Genomic DNA, 15,802 nt, shown 5'->3' with positions numbered 1-15,802 from the left:
ACAGGGCGCGTCTGAGGTATCTGCCGTATATAAGTTGCGGGGGGTCCACCCAGGGGTGGCCACGAACAGGGCTTCCACTGATTGGGCTAGTGGGTAGCACACGGTTCGATTGCCGTGCAACCGAATATGGGTCTTGAAAAACAAGTTATCTTCTAACCCCTTTAGCTTTGCGACCGTGACAACATAAAGTAACGCAATTATATACGCTATCTTCGGCATGTTTGTTACGCTCAAACTATATTACACATTAGTAGTAGCCGTAAGTTGGATGACAACTGGGTCTTTTCCTCCTCTTGAGAAAAAAAAACCTCCGCCGAGTTGAAGAGTCCGATTTCCTCGTTTCCTCTTTAGTCTACTGCCGGTACAAATGCTCGTCTAGCATGCCGGGCGGGGATTTAAACTGCCTTCCTCGGGATTCACTATGCCAATCGGGAAGCTTCTAAGAAGGTCCTTATTCAGCTACGGGAAGAGGAAGTCTGTAACATAAATATAAAGGATAGTTAAGGAGTGATAAGCTTGCAATGATGCAGGTGAACCCAGGCACTTCTCCCTTCTACCTTAGCTGCAGTGGGGCTAGTAAGTAACACCTGAAAAGGCTCCTCCCATCGTGGCTCTAATCCCTTTCGAACCCATTTCTTAATCAGGACATACCTCCCTGGTGCCACGAGGGACAATTCGGGCGCAACTGAGAGGTCGAGGTGAGCATCTCGAACCTGGTTGTGGGCTATTCGCAGAGCCTGAGTCAAGGAAAGAATATAGGTGGTCATCTCCTCAGTCATGTGGTGGAACTGGACAGAGGAGGGGACATTCTGATTCCAGGGGGTTCTAAGGAGCCTACCATAAATGACCTCAGCGGGGGTCAGTCTAGCCTTACTGGTGGGAGTCCGGTTGATGCTACCAGTTTTGCAAGCTTGGTTTTAAGAGTTTGATTAGCACGTTCAACTAATCCCGCAGCTTGGGGTCGGTAGGCACAATGCAGCTGCTGGTTAATGCGCATCTGGGAACAGAATTCTTTGTTAACTTGGCCAATAAGATGAGGGCCATTATCGGAACTCAGTCGAGCAGGGATACCATATCTAGGAACAATTTCCCTCATTAACACTTTAACAACAGTTTGAGCCTTATTGTCCAGGGTAGGGTAAGCTTCGATCCATTTGCTGAACACATCCACTATTACTAACACATATTTGTAACACTGAACTCTTTGCAACTCAATGTAGTCCAACTGCAAGGTCTCAAAGGGACCTTCTGGTAGGGGTGTCTTACCCCAATCACAGGGGACTCCCTTCCCTGGATTATGCTGTTGGCAAACAAGGCAGCGACTACTGATGTTCTGGGCCAGCATCTGGAGTCTAGGGTGCCACCAAGTGGCCAAAAGCGTGTCACTTGTTGTCCTTGCTCCACAATGAGTAGCAAAGTGCATACATTCAATAACCCATAAGGCCAACTCGTCAGACATGCAAGTCTGTTCCGCGGGAGTGGTCCAGAGTTTAGAGACATTGTCATAAGTACATCCATAATCTTTCCACAGCAGTTTATCTTTTTCAGGAGCGTCCTCCTGTGCTTTAATGACATCTTGGATGGTTGGCATTGGTTTTTCCGAGGCTAACTTATCCTTTGCAGGATTTTTAGTTTGACTCATCATTCTGGGCACTACAGTTTGTTGTCCACGAGAGGCCTGTTTGGCCTCTTCGTCAGCACAGCGGTTTCCTATATCAACCGGAGATTTTCCGGTAGTGTGGGTGTGGATATCTGAACGGAATATATGGAATTAAGGACAGTAAAGTAAACGGGATATATGAAAATGTATAAGCCATGGAAGAATAGCTGGGAGAATGTCAGATTGCAAATAGTGCAACATCAGCATAGCTAACAGTCTGTCTCAAGGTTTCAAGTCACTAATCCTGCCAATAATATATAATTGTAACATGAAATACATCTGCAGAATTGCAAGGTCTCAGTTAATAGTCACACCATTAGATTGAAACATTTAGAGGCAATACTTGAGCTTTCAAGAAGAACATCTCATATAGATTGACTAATGAGTGGCTGAGTTAGACTGTCAATCCATTTGTATTTTGTTATCTGATTTCAAAACTGTATAACTGTTAACGCTTTACGATGTAACTTCACCTATCCGTAGGGAGTGTGTACGCTCTATCCAGAGAGTATATCTTCTGTCTGATAGGTCTTACTGGCCGGTAATAAAGACTGCTTTGTTCAAAGCACAAGAGGTATTCGACTCAGTAATTTTACTGAACCAGATTGAGGTAAAAGAATCCGGGAATTTACATTGGCGGTACATTTGACAATGGCAATGCGCTTGGGGAGCATGAGGGCTTGCAACAAGTCAGATACTAGCTGCTTATGGGATATCTCATTTCCATTTGAGGTTAGGAATCCCCTATTTTTCCATAATTGTCCGAAATCATGGGCTACCCCAAAGGCATACCCAGAGTCGGTATAGATATTGATCTTGAGGTCTTTAGCCAAGATACAGGCTCGGATGAGGGCGAATAGTTCAGCTTGTTGGGCGGAATAGGCGGTCTCAAAGGCGGCAGATTCCAGGACCTGATTCTCCTGGTCTACTATGGCGTATCCCGAATTTCGTCCGCCTTCTGGGTCAATGGAAGAGCTTCCGTCAACGTACATAATACAGTCAGGGTCCTCCATTGGTACATCAACTAAATCCTCCCTGACCGAGGTAGCTTCTTGAATTAAAGATAAACAATCATGACTCGGTTCTTCCTCATCTTGGGGTGGCTCGGTAAGAAAACAGGCCGGATTAATGGCAGTACAGTGCCGAAAGGTCAGCCTAGGATTATTTAGTAGGTAGATCTCATATCTACTCTGCCTGGCCATGGTAAGATGTTGCAGTTGACCCAAGAGGGCAGCTACGGAGTGAGAGGTATATACAACAATATCCTGCTGGAGGGTAAGGTTGGCGGCAGATTGAAGGCTATTGTAGATGGCAGTTAGTATTTGAGTAGATACAGGGTGCCCCAAGGCAACGGGGTCTATTTTAGAAGAGTAGTAGGCAACAGGCCTATGTTTATCCCCGTGTTTCTGAGTTAAGACAGCGGTAGCACAATCTTTCAGGATCGTACAATACAGTTGAAAGGGCCGATCATAGAGGGGCCGGCCCAAAGCCCGAGCTTGCAGCAGGCTGTCTTTAGTTCCTTAAAAGCTTGGACATCTGCGGTTTCTATTTCAAAGCTGCCTTCCTTGGTAGTGTACGGTGTGAGTTACTTGGTCATCAGGGCAGCATTAGGGATCCAGGATCTACAGTAATTTATCATCCCCAACCACTGCCGCATCTGTTTAGCCGTGCTAGGGACTGGAAACTGGCAGATGGGTTCGATTCGACTAGCCTCCAAGGCTCGGTGGGTGCCTGATAAAATGATCCCAAGAAATTTGACTTGAGACTGACCAATTTTGACCTTTGACAGGGAAACTGTGTCTCCCAGGGAGGACAAGTAATTCAGTAACTGATTAGCATCCTCCCTGTTACTTGGTTCATCTACCAGTAAATCGTCCACATACTGAATTAAAGTGGATCCCTTAGTCAGCGTGAGGGATGTAACTGTTTCTGCAGGCACCTTGAGAACAAGGTCGGGGAGTGGATGAACCCTTGGGGAAGTCTAGTCCATGTATATTGCTGTCCCTGGTGAGTGAAGGCGAACAGATACTGACTCACCTGGGCTAGCGGCAAGGCGAAGAAGGTGTGCTGGAGGTCTATTATTGCGAAGATCTTGGCGTTTGCTGGGATTAATGACAGTATCTGTGCTGGGTTGGGAACCAGAGCGTGTAGGGGCTGGACGATAGCATTGATGGCTCGGAGGTCTTGGACCAAACAGAACTGATTTGTTTTGCCTGGCTTAGGGACTGCCAGTATTGGTGTATTACATGGGGACTGACATTGAACCAAAATCCCCTGTTCCACTAGTCCCTTGATCAATCGGTGGATACTTGGTATTGCCTGTGGTTTCAGTGGGAACTGACGGATGGAGGGCCAGTCCACATTGTCCTGTACTAGTATCTCAATCGGATCAATTGGAGTATAGCCCACTTGGGAGGAGTCCTCTGCCCATATGTGAGGATCCACGTAATCGGGTGTATTGGTACCGATATGGTGGCATAGTACCATCAGAACCTTCTCGGGATCCCTGTGAAATTGGACCGTCCGGCCATATCCCACAATCTGCAAATCCGGGCTGGTAGGGTCAGCCTCTTCTATAGTTTGGCGCACCATAATTCCCAAATCTCTGGCATGGTGGGGAGGCAATACTTCGCGAGTGACGTGGGGTGCTACCGTTGGGGGCTGCCGCCACAACGTTTTATTTATTTCCACGAAATCTGCTTTCCCCTCCGGTCCAGACACTCTGGCTTTTAGTAGGATTTCCCACTCCTCCCCACGTGATCCTGGTAGAGATTCTGGAGATCCTGATTCTTACCACGAGGATCATAGGCTAGGGTCACATGATAGGGCGCTTGGGGCAAATCCAGGGACCACCATTGAGGGGTCCGGGTAGTGTAGCACTGCCGTTTAAAGGCTTCTTGCTTTACAACGATTCCATCATCCCCGCATTCCAGATGCAACTGAAATTTACAGAGGAGATCCCTAGCCATCAAGTTACAGTCCAAATTAGTGGTAATAACAAACCGATGTTTCACAGATTCTTCCTTATAATTTACTTTGACTGGTTCTGACACTGCGAATGTTGAGACTTGTCCCAGGAACCCTGACAGTCCCTGTGTCTCGGTGGAGGCGGGGAGTTTAAGCTTCGATTGCACAGAGGACATGGAAGCTCCCGTATCTATTAAGAAGGGTTGCCATTCATTTTGAATTTTTAGCGATATCATTGGTTCCTCATCCGAGGAAAGTCCTTGTACAGTCACGCTGCGTTGTCAGTATTGATATTCGGGTGACAGATAGGCAAAGGGGTTGTTCTGGGAGAAGTTAGTATAAAATCCCCGTCCTCTCCCCCTTTGCCCCCCTTCTCTTCCTTCTCTCCCTTTTCCGTGCCGAAGGGAGGAGCATTGCCTGCTCCAATGTCCTTCCTGTCCACAATTAAAGCATCCATCTCGTCTTCCCCAGCCCTGACCTCTTCCCATACCAGGTCGGGGACAATAGGGTGGTCCATAATTAGCAGGGCCCGGGCCATTTGGGTGTTTGGTATAACCGTATCCCTGTTTATCCCCCCAACCCTGCACGCAATACTGCGGTTCCATCTGGTATCCCCTTGGGTCGGGTTTTGGTCCTTCCACCCGAGGCGGCTCTTCCTTTCTAGTCACGTATTCAGTCTTGACCCGGGTTGGGGGCGCACCTCCCCCCTCTCCTTTCTTTTCCTGCCAATAATATTTCACTGCTCTCTCCATCTGGGCCTGATTGTTATCTGCCCAATTCATATTATTGGTCCGGATAGCGTGTGCAATCGAATGGGGTAGGCACTGAAGTAGAATAGCGCAGAATTGAGGTGAATTATCACCCGCCCGGAAGGCATTATCTCCAGATTGACTTCCGTATATTTCAATAAATCTTTCCATGAATTCGTCGGCATTTTCGTCTCGCTTGGGTTTAGTTTCTAATACTGCGGCCATACTGATGGGCTTCTGAAAGGTCGTGCCGAGGGCGGTGAGAATAGCGTTTAGGCGGTCCTGGGCGTTATTAGGGTGTGCAGCCAACAATGCGTCATGGGTTGCACGTCTTAGGTGAGCTAGAAATCGGGAGTGCTCAGTCGGGCTCAGGGTCTGCTGTACCAGGGCCCACAGGTCCCTTGATTCTGCATTATAAACTGCAATGGTAATCCGGAGATGATATATAAATTTGATAGGTTCCCTTTTCCGATCTGGCATGGTGGCCAGAATGGCCATAATTTCACTCAGTTTCCAAGGCACATAGACATCTATGGTGGGGTGGGCTGCAGCTTGTTGTGCATCAGGGTTTGGCATTGGCTTAGGGGTGGGGGTGTCAATCTCGGAAGACGTTTCTGGGTCGGAAGGTGGCTCGGAGCTGTCTGACCGCACAGCACCTCTGCGTCCCGTTCAGCGGGAGGGTTTGTTTTGCCTTTCACGACTGGCATTCTGACTAGCGGATTCACGGGACTGCTTGTTCCTTATAGATCTGCCCTTCCGGGTGTGAGACCTGGTCCTTTCGGCTACATTGCTCGCGAACTGGGGATTTGAGTCGCTATCAGAGGATGAAGGGTCCGTCTGGGCTTGTTGGTTCGTTGGTGTGGGGTTAGGGTTATCCTTACCTCCTACCGCCGGAGTGTACGGTGGAGGTTGGAAAGGGGACAGTGGTAAGGGGTCAGGGGCTGCGGGAGGCGCCATTGGGCGCCGAGTCAGTGGCCATTCATCAATTTCATCATCAGCCTCGGTCAACGCAAAGCCAACCATTTGACTACGTAGTCGGTCAATACCTTTCTCAGAGGTCCCAGCGGATCTCTTAGTACGTTTTCCGTGCGCGCATTCTTTTTTTAAGACGTCTACGATTTTAACATGTCCTCCTTCTGTCAACGAAAGTCCTAATTTAGTGGTGTTTTCCTGCCAACTTGACAGAAGTGATTTTTGACAATAATGTCGCCACGTGGCAATTAAATTATTGTCCCTTTTCCCTCGTCCCCTTCTCCAAATCAATCCCTGTGCCTTTTTTGCTATTTCCACGCTTCTAGTGCCACCTAGGGGCCATTGGTCATCTCCTAATAATTTGTTCAGGGCTCCAGATAATAGTCTAAATTGTTCAGCTCTTTCAGGGAATTCCTCACATAACTTTTGTAGCGGACTACCCGCATCCGTGATTTTATCTAACTGATTACCCATTCTCGCGTCGCCCCTCGTATCGTAACTGTTTCTAATTAGTCCCGATTGTCCCCGCGTTGCCCCGCGGTGGTTTAGGTTATCTTATCCAGAGCCTAGGCGGACCAAGTGATATACAAGATCGACGCCACACCTGGCATAAGTACAATTTTAAATTTACACAGTCCCACGTCGCCCCACGGTTTTTTTATTATCCCTCCGCACCGCTACACGATTCGATCTAGCCCTATCTAGCCCTACCTTCCGTGTCACCGCACGGATCGCGTCGCCCCGCGATTCGATCTATCCCTCTCTAGCTCTAACTATCCCTACCTTCCACGTCGCCGTGCGGATCGCATCGCCACGCGATTCGATCTAGCCCTATCTAGCCCTACCTTCCGTGTCGCCGCACGGATTGCGTCGCCCCGCGATTGGATCTAGCCTTATCTAGCCCTACCTTCCGTGTCGCCGCACGGATCGCGTTGCCCCGCGATTGGATCTAGCCCTACCTTCCGTGTCGCCGCACGGATCGCATCGCCCCGCGATTGGATCTAGCCCTATCTAGCCCGACCTTCCGTGTCGCCGCACGGATCACGTCGCCCCGCGATTTGATATAGCCCTATCTAACCCTACCTTCCTTGTCACCGCGCGGTTTAAATCCAATCAGTGCCTAGACGGGCCAAGTGATATACAAGGTCGACGTCACACCTGACTTGGACGCTTATTCCCTATAAGCCTTACTTAATTTGTTCTAGTTTCCAGATTTCCCTATAGGTTCCAGATTTCCCTATCCTTTCGCGTCGCCGCGCGGTTTAAATCCAATCAGTGCCTAGACGGGCCAAGTGATATACAAGGTCGACATCACACCTGACTTGGGCACTTATTTCCTAAGTTTAGAAGTTATTCGTCAGATTGACCTGGATCTCGTTCAGACACTACCTGAGAACCAGCGAGTGGCCAAACTTTTCTCAGACTTTTGAAACTGAAGGAAACTGCAGTGGTTGTTAAAATATACTCACTACAGTGGCCACTTTCCTCCCGTCTCGTCCAAGGCTAGTCTGGCTCTTAATTCGCAAGTTTTCGGCAGTCGTCCGTTGAGATCACACTTCTGACACCAAATGTTGATTTCTGGATTCTTTTCCTTCAATCTGTTTCAGCGAATACACTGAGGCGAACACCAAAGAAGCTTATAACAAAGCAGTCTTTATTTCAAAGATTTACCGGCCGGGACTTATCAGACAGAAGGAATGCTCTCTCGATAGAGCGCACCCACTTCCTACGGACAAGTGAAGTTACATTGTAAAGGCACAACGGTTATACATTTTCGGTACAAGATAACAAGATACAATTTAGAGTGACATCCTAGTTCAGCCTATCCCTTTTGATCCCTCCTTCCCTTTGTCCACTCAGAAGCCGACTTCAGTATGGTCTGTTTTTCCCAAAGAACTTTCTCAGACATTGCTTCTGAATGTTACAATTTTACTGGCGTGACTAGTAACTTAGACCTTGCAAATCTGTTAATTGTGCTGATGTTGTAATATTTGCAGACTGACATTCTTTTAGTTATTCTCCCATGATTTCTTTGTTCAATTTCACTTTCTTTATACATTTTCCCACATTCTCAACTTCAATGTCTCTATACATTTTCAAACATTCATATTCTATACATTTTCAAACATTCACACCATTGTCATGTCCGAAGCCAGTATCGAGGTCGATCCTTTTTTATTCTTATTATTGTTTCTTGTAGCGGTTTGCTACAACTAAGTGGCTTGCTAGGCCATTTCAGAGGGCAGTTAAGAGTCAACCACATTGCTGTGAGTCTGGAGTCATATATAGACCAGACCAGGGAAGGATGGCAGATTTCCTTCCCTAAAGAACATTAGTGAACCAGATAGGTTTTTTACAACAATTCAGTAGTTTCATGGTCACTATTATTACTGACACAAGTTTTTTATTACAGATTTATTTAATTAACTTAATTTAAATTCTCCAGCTGCCATGACGGGATTTGAACTGGCATCTCCAGATTGTTAGTCCCGTAACCTAACCACTCTGCAACCTTCGCTCAGCATAAATTGTTTAATTTTTCTAAAGCTGTCATTGGCTGATGAACCTAGCAGCTGCCTCTGTGAAAGTAGTTAGCATGTTGGAACTGTTGACTTCAACATGTTCATTCGAGCTTTCTTTGTCAAATTGGTAATGTCCTGCCATTGTTAGTCCAAAGAAAGATGTGTCGACAGCTGGACTATGCCAGTTCTGATGCTACCCTGTTGTCCTTGTTGAGATGATAACTGATTTCAGTTTTTGTTTAATTTCATATGTAAGCCATTTAGGACCGAGATGAGGAGAAACTTTGTCAACCATTGTTAATAAAGTACTCAGCAATTATTGAAATATTCCGTCAGTCTTGTCTTTGAGTCAGAATTTTGTGACTTCAAGACCCACCCCAGAGTGTTGAGCAGATAATTTATGCTGACACATCAGTGCAGTACAGAAGGAATTGGATGTCTTTTGGTTGAGACATTAACATAGCAACATAGAAAATAGGTGCAGGAGTAGGCCATTCGGCCCTTTGAGCCTGCACCGCCATTCAATAAGTTCATGGCTGAACATGCAACTTCAGTACCCCATTCCTGCTTTCTCGCCATACCCCTTGATCCCCCTAGTAGTAAGGACTACATCTAACTCCTTTTTGAATATATTTAGTGAATTGGCCTCAACAACTTCCTGTGGTAGAGAATTCCACAGGTTCACCACTCTCTGGGTGAAGAAGCTTCTCCTCATCTCGGTCCTAAATGGCTTACCCCTTATCCTTAGACTGTGATCCCTGGTTCTGGACTTCCCCAACATTGGGAACATTCTTCCTGCATCTAACCTGTCTGAACCCGTCATAATTTTAAACGTTTCTATGAGATCCCCCTCATTCTTCTGAACTCCAATGAATACAAGCCCAGTTGATCCAGTCTTTCTTGATATGTCAGTCCCGCCATCCCGGGAATCAGTCTGGTGAACCTTCGCTGCACTCCCTCAATAGCAAGAATGTCCTTCCTCAAGTTAGGAGACCAAAACTGTACACAATACTCCAGGTGTAGCCTCACCAAAGCCCTGTACAACTGTAGTAAAGCCTCCCTGCCCCTGTACTCAAATCCCCTCGCTATGAAGACCAACATGCCATTTACTTTCTTAACCGCCTGCTGTACCTGCATGCCAACCTTCAATGACTGATGTACCATGACACCCAGGTCTCGTTGCACATCCCCTTTACCTAATCTGTCACCATTCAGATAATAGTCTGTATCTCTGTTTTAACCACCAAAGTGGATAACGTCACATTTATTCACATTATACTTCATCTGCCATGCATTTGCCCACTCACCTAACCTATCCAAGTCACTCTGCAGCCTCATAGCATCCTCCTCGCAGCTCACACTGCCACCCAACTTAGTGTCATCCGCAAATTTGGAGATACTACATTTAATCCCCTCGTCTAAATCATTAATGTACAATGTAAACAGCTGGGGCCCTAGCACAGAACCTTGCGGTACCCCACTAGTCACTGCCTGCCATTCTGAAAAGTACCCATTTATTCCTACTCTTTGCTTCCTGTCTGCCAACCAGTTCTCAATCCACGTCAGCACACTACCCCCCAATCCCATGTGCTTTAACTTTGCACATTAATCTCTTGTGTGGGACCTTGTCGAAAGCCTTCTGAAAGTCCAAATACACCACATCAACTGGTTCTCCCTTGTCCACTCTACTGGAAACATCCTCAAAAAATTCCAGAAGATTTGTCAAGCATGATTTCCCTTTCATAAATCCATGCTGACTTGGACCTATCATGTCACCTCTTTCCAAATGCGCTGCTATAACATCCTTAATAATTGATTCCATCATTTTACCCACTACTGATGTCAGGCTGACCGGTCTATAATTCCCTGTTTTCTCTCTCCCTCCTTTTTTAAAAAGTGGGGTTACATTGGCTACCCTCCACTCCATAGGAACTGATCCAGAGTCTATGTAATGTTGGAAAATGACTGTCAATGCATCCGCTATTTCCAAGGCCACCTCCTTAAGTACTCTGGGATGCAGTCCATCAGGCCCTGGGGATTTATCGGCCTTCAATCCCATCAATTTCCCCATCACAATTTCCCGACTAATAAGGATTTCCCTCAGTTCCTCCTTCTTACCAGACCCTCGGACCCCTTTTATATCCGGAAGGTTGTTTGTGTCCTTCTTAGTGAATACCGAACCAAATTACTTGTTCAGTTGGTCTGCCATTTTTTTGTTCCCCGTTATGACTTCCCCTGATTCTGACTGCAGGGGACCTACGTTTGACTTTACGAACCTTTTTATCTTTACATATCTATAGAAGCTTTTGCAGTCTGTCTTAACGTTCCCTGCAAGCTTCCTCTCGTACTCTATTTTCCCTGCCCTAATCAAACCCTTTGTCCTCCTCTGCTGAGTTCTAAATTTCTCCCAGTCACCGGGCTCATTGCTATTTCTGGCCAATTTGTATGCCACTTCCTTGGCTTTAATACTATCCCTGATTTCCCTTGACAGCCACGGTTGAGCCACCTTCCCTTTTTTATTTTTACGCCAGACAGGAATGTACAATTGTTGTAGTTCATCCATGCGGTCTCTAAATATCTGCCAATGCCCATCCACTGTCAACCCCTTAAGTATCATTCGCCATACTATCCTAGCCAATTCACACCTCGTACCTTCAAAGTTACCCTTCTTTAAGTTCTGGACCATGGTCTCTGAATTAACTGTTTCATTCTCCATCCTAATGTAGAATTCCACCATATTTTGGTCACTCTTCCCCAAGGGGCCTCGCACAATGAGATTGCTAATTAATCCTCTCTCATTACACAACACCCAGTCTAAGATGGCCTCCCCCCTAGTTGGTTCCTCGACATATTGGTCTAGAAAACCATCCCTTATGCACTCCAGGAAATCTTCCTCCACCATATTGTTTCCAGTTTGGTTAGCCCAATCAATATGCATATTAAAGTCACCCATGATAACTGCTGCACCTTTATTGCATGCACCCCTAATTTCATCACTACTACTGTTTGGAGGTCTGTACACAACTCCCACTAATTTTTTTTGCCCTTTGGTGTTCTGCAGCTCTACCCATATAGATTCCACATCATCCAAGCTAATGTCCTTCCTCACTATTACATTAATCTCCTCTTTAACCAGCAATGCTTCCCCACCTCCTTTTCCTTTTATTCTATCCTTCCTGAATGTTGAATACCCATGGATGTTGAGTTCCCAGCCCTGATCATCCTGGAGCCACGTCTCTGTAATCCCAATCACATCATATCTGTTAACATCTATTTGCACAGTTAATTCATCCACTTTATTACGGATGCTCCTTGCATTAAGACACAAAGCCTTCAGGCTTGTTTTTTTAACACCCTTTGTCCTTTTAGAATAATGATGTAGTGTGGCCCTTTTTGTTTCTTGCCTTTGTTTACTCGGCCTTCCACTATTGCTTTTTACCTTTCTAACATCTGTTTCTGACTCCATATTACTTCGCCCTATCTTGCTGCATAGGTTCCCATCCCCCTGCCATATTAGTTTAAACACTCCCGAACTGCATTAGCAAATGTTACCCCCAGGACATCAGTTCCAGTCCTGCCCAAGTGCAAACCGTCCCTTTTGTACAGGTCCCACTTCCCCCAGAACTGGTTCCAATGTCCCAGGAATTTGAATCCCTCCCTCTTGCACCACTGCTCAAGCCACATATTCATTCTAACTCTCCTGCTTCCTCTACTCTGATTAGCACATGGCACTGGTAGCAATCCAGAGATTCCTACCTTTGAGGTCCTACTTTTTAATTTAACTCCTAGCTCCCTAAATTCAGCTTGTAGGACCTCTTCCTGCTTCTTACCTATATCGTTGGTACCTACATGTACCACGACAACTGGCTGTTCACCCTCCCTCTCCAGAATGCTCTGCAGCTGCTCCGAGACATCCTTGACACTTGCACCAGGGAGGCAACATACCATCCTTGAGTCTCGGTTGCGGCCGCAGAAACTCCTATCTATTCCCCTTACAATAGAGCCCCCATCACTATAGCTCTCCCACTCTTTTTCCCGCCCTTCTGTGCAGAGAGCGACCCATGGTGCCATGAACCTGGCTGCTGGTGCCTTCCCCTGATTAGTCATCTCCGCCAACAGTATCCAAAACGGTATATCTGTTTTGGAGGGAGATGACTGCAGGGGACTCCTGCACTGCCTTCCTGCTCTTGCGTTGTCTCTTGGTCACCCATTCACTATCTGTCCTAACCCTTACCTGTGGTGTGACCAACTCACTAAATGTGCTATCCACAACATTCTCAGCATCGCGAATGCTCCAGAGTAAGTCCATCCGCAGCTCCAGTGCCGTCATGCGGTCTGTCAGGAGCTGCAGCTGGACACACTTCCCGCACACACCAGTGTCCCTGATTTCCCACATAGCACAGGAGGAGCATGACACAGGTCCGAGCTCTCCTGCCATGACTTAACCCTTAAATTAATTTACTTACTAAAATTTACTTAAACACCAAACAGCTACTTAGTAGTTCGCTGCCAATTAAACCAATCTAAAAGTCAGTCTAAAAGAGAGTTATACTTACCAGTCGAACAGCCAACGACTTACCAGCTTGGCTGTGACGTCGCCTCTCGATTTTGCACCCCTCTATCGAAACAGAGGTCCTGTCTGCCGTTTCGGATGGATGTAAAAGATCCCATGGCACTATTCAAAGAAGAGCAGGGGAGTTCTCCCAGTATTATGGCCAATTATAGAATCATGGGGGTCAAGCTTCAGGCCGCGACTAGAACGGCGCAGCCCCGCGAGCCACGCCTGATTTCTGCGCTCAAAACCGCGCCTAAAACTTACCTCGGTATTCTCCCCGCTGCTGGAACGTTCCAGGCCCTTGGCGCAGCACAAGCTGTGGGGGGCGGAGCCAGGTCCCGGTGCTGAAAACAGTGCCGGGACCTCCGCACATGCGCACTAGACTCTGCGCGAATGTGCAGTAGCTCCAGGCCCCCGAGGCTGTGTGGGAGGGGCCCGAAGCACGCTGCCCCTAGCCCTGGCCAAATGAGGTGGCTCAGCTCCGGCTCTCTTCCCTGACCCTCCCCCCATTCAGCTCCCGCTCCACTCCGGCTCTCACCCACCGCCACACCCCCCCAATTCGGCTCTGGCTCCGGTCCGTGTCCCCCCCGCCCTCCCGTTCAACTCCGACACTCTTTCCTGCCCCCATCCTCCGTTCAGCTCCCGCTCCGCTCCGGTTCCCGGCCCTCCCACTTCACGTCCGGTCCGGTCTGCTCCCGCCCCACTCCCTCCCGTTCAGCTGTTTCCCCCTCCTTCCTTGTCGTCAGTGGGGCCTGCCCGCCCAGCAACTTGCTGGGGGCGGGCCCCGTCCGAAGTCTTCGGCCCGGCTTCCACTCGTCGCCCTTCTCTCCTCCCCCCCTCCCTTCTCTCCTCCCCCCCTCCCTTCTCTCCTCCCCCCCTCCCTTCTCTCCTCCCCCCCTCCCTTCTCTCCTCCCCCCCTCCCTTCTCTCCTCCCCCCCTCCCTTCTCTGCTCCCCCCCCCCCCAACCTCCTCTCCACCCCCCTCTCTTCTCTCCTCCCCCCTCCCTTCTCTCCTCCCTCCCCATTCCCTTCTCTCCTCCCCCCACTCCCTTCTCTCCTCCCCCCCCCCCCCGCGTTCTCTCCTCCCCCCCCCCGCGTTCTCTCCTCCCCCTCCCTTCTCTCCTCCCCCCCTCCCTTCTCTCCTCACCCCATCCCTTCTCTCCTCCCCCCCTCCCTTCTCTCCCCCCCTTCTCTCCTTCCCCCCTCCCTTCTCTCCTCCCCCTCCCTTCTCTCCTCCCCCCCTCCCTTCTCTCCTCCCCCCCTCCCTTCTCTCCTCCCCCCCCTCCCTTCTCTCCTCCCCCCCCTCCCTTCTCTCCTCCCCCCTCCCTTCTCTCCTCCCCCCCTCCCTTCTCTCCTCCCCCCCTCCCTTCTCTCCTCCCCCCCTCCCTTCTCTCCTCCCCCCCCTCCCTTCTCTCCTCCCCCCTCCCTTCTCTCCTCCCCCCCTCCCCTTCTCTCCTCCCCCCCTCCCTTCTCTCCTCCCCCCCTCCCTTCTCTCCTCCCCCCTCCCTTCTCTCCTCCCCCCCTCCCTTCTCTCCTCCCCCCTCCCTTCTCTCCTCCCCCCTCCCTTCTCTCCTCCCCCCCTCCCTTCTCTCCTCCCCCCCTCCCTTCTCTCCTCCCCCCTCCCTTCTCTCCTCCCCCCTCCCTTCTCTCCTCCCCCCTCCCTTCTCTCCTCCCCCCTCCCTTCTCTCCTCCCCCCCTCCCTTCTCTCCTCCCCCCCTCCCTTCTCTCCTCCCCCCCTCCCTTCTCTCCTCCCCCCCTCCCTTCTCTCCTCCCCCCCTCCCTTCTCTCCTCCCCCCTCCCTTCTCTCCTCCCCCCCTCCCTTCTCTCCTCCCCCCCTCCCTTCTCTCCTCCCCCCCTCCCTTCTCTCCTCCCCCCCTCCCTTCTCTCCTCCCCCCCCTCCCTTCTCTCCTCCCCCCCTCCCTTCTCTCCTCCCCCCCCTCCCTTCTCTCCTCCCCCCCTCCCTTCTCTCCTCCCCCCCTCCCTTCTCTCCTCCCCCCCTCCCTTCTCTCCTCCCCCCCTCCCTTCTCTCCTCCCCCCCTCCCTTCTCTCCTCCCCCCCTCCCTTCTCTCCTCCCCCCCCTCCCTTCTCTCCTCCCCCCCTCCCTTCTCTCCTCCCCCCCTCCCTTCTCTCCTCCCCCCCTCCCTTCTCTCCTCCCCCCTCCCTTCTCTCCTCCCCCCCTCCCTTCTCTCCTCCCCCCCTCCCTTCTCTCCTCCCCCCCTCCCTTCTCTCCTCCCCCCTCCCTTCTCTCCTCCCCCCTCCCTTCTCTCCTCCCCCCCTCCCTTCTCTCCTCCCCCCTCCCTTCTCTCCTCCCCCCCTCCCTTCTCTCCTCCCCCCCTCCCTTCTCTCCTCCCCCCTCCCTTCTCTCCTCCCCCCCTCCC

General features: G+C 49.7%; 1 protein-coding gene across 5 annotated transcripts in view; it reads left to right on the top strand.

The window, feature by feature from the left end:
* The window catches only part of ccdc181 (coiled-coil domain containing 181), a 69,647-nt gene that overhangs the window by 6,359 nt on the left and 47,486 nt on the right, over positions 1-15,802 (top strand). The window contains exon 1 of one of the 5 annotated variants that reach the window (XM_070892942.1): positions 8,001-8,125. The exons of the other annotated variants lie outside the window; for them this stretch is intronic. The gene's annotated coding sequence lies outside the window, so the exon portion shown is untranslated. Of the gene's footprint in view, positions 1-8,000; positions 8,126-15,802 lie in introns of those variants that run through there. 5 annotated transcript variants of the gene reach the window in all.

The sequence above is a fragment of the Pristiophorus japonicus genome, chromosome 11 (assembly GCF_044704955.1).
Source record: "Pristiophorus japonicus isolate sPriJap1 chromosome 11, sPriJap1.hap1, whole genome shotgun sequence".
NCBI classification, from domain to species: domain Eukaryota; kingdom Metazoa; phylum Chordata; class Chondrichthyes; family Pristiophoridae; genus Pristiophorus; species Pristiophorus japonicus.
This window is presented reverse-complemented; position numbering and strand designations above follow the sequence as displayed.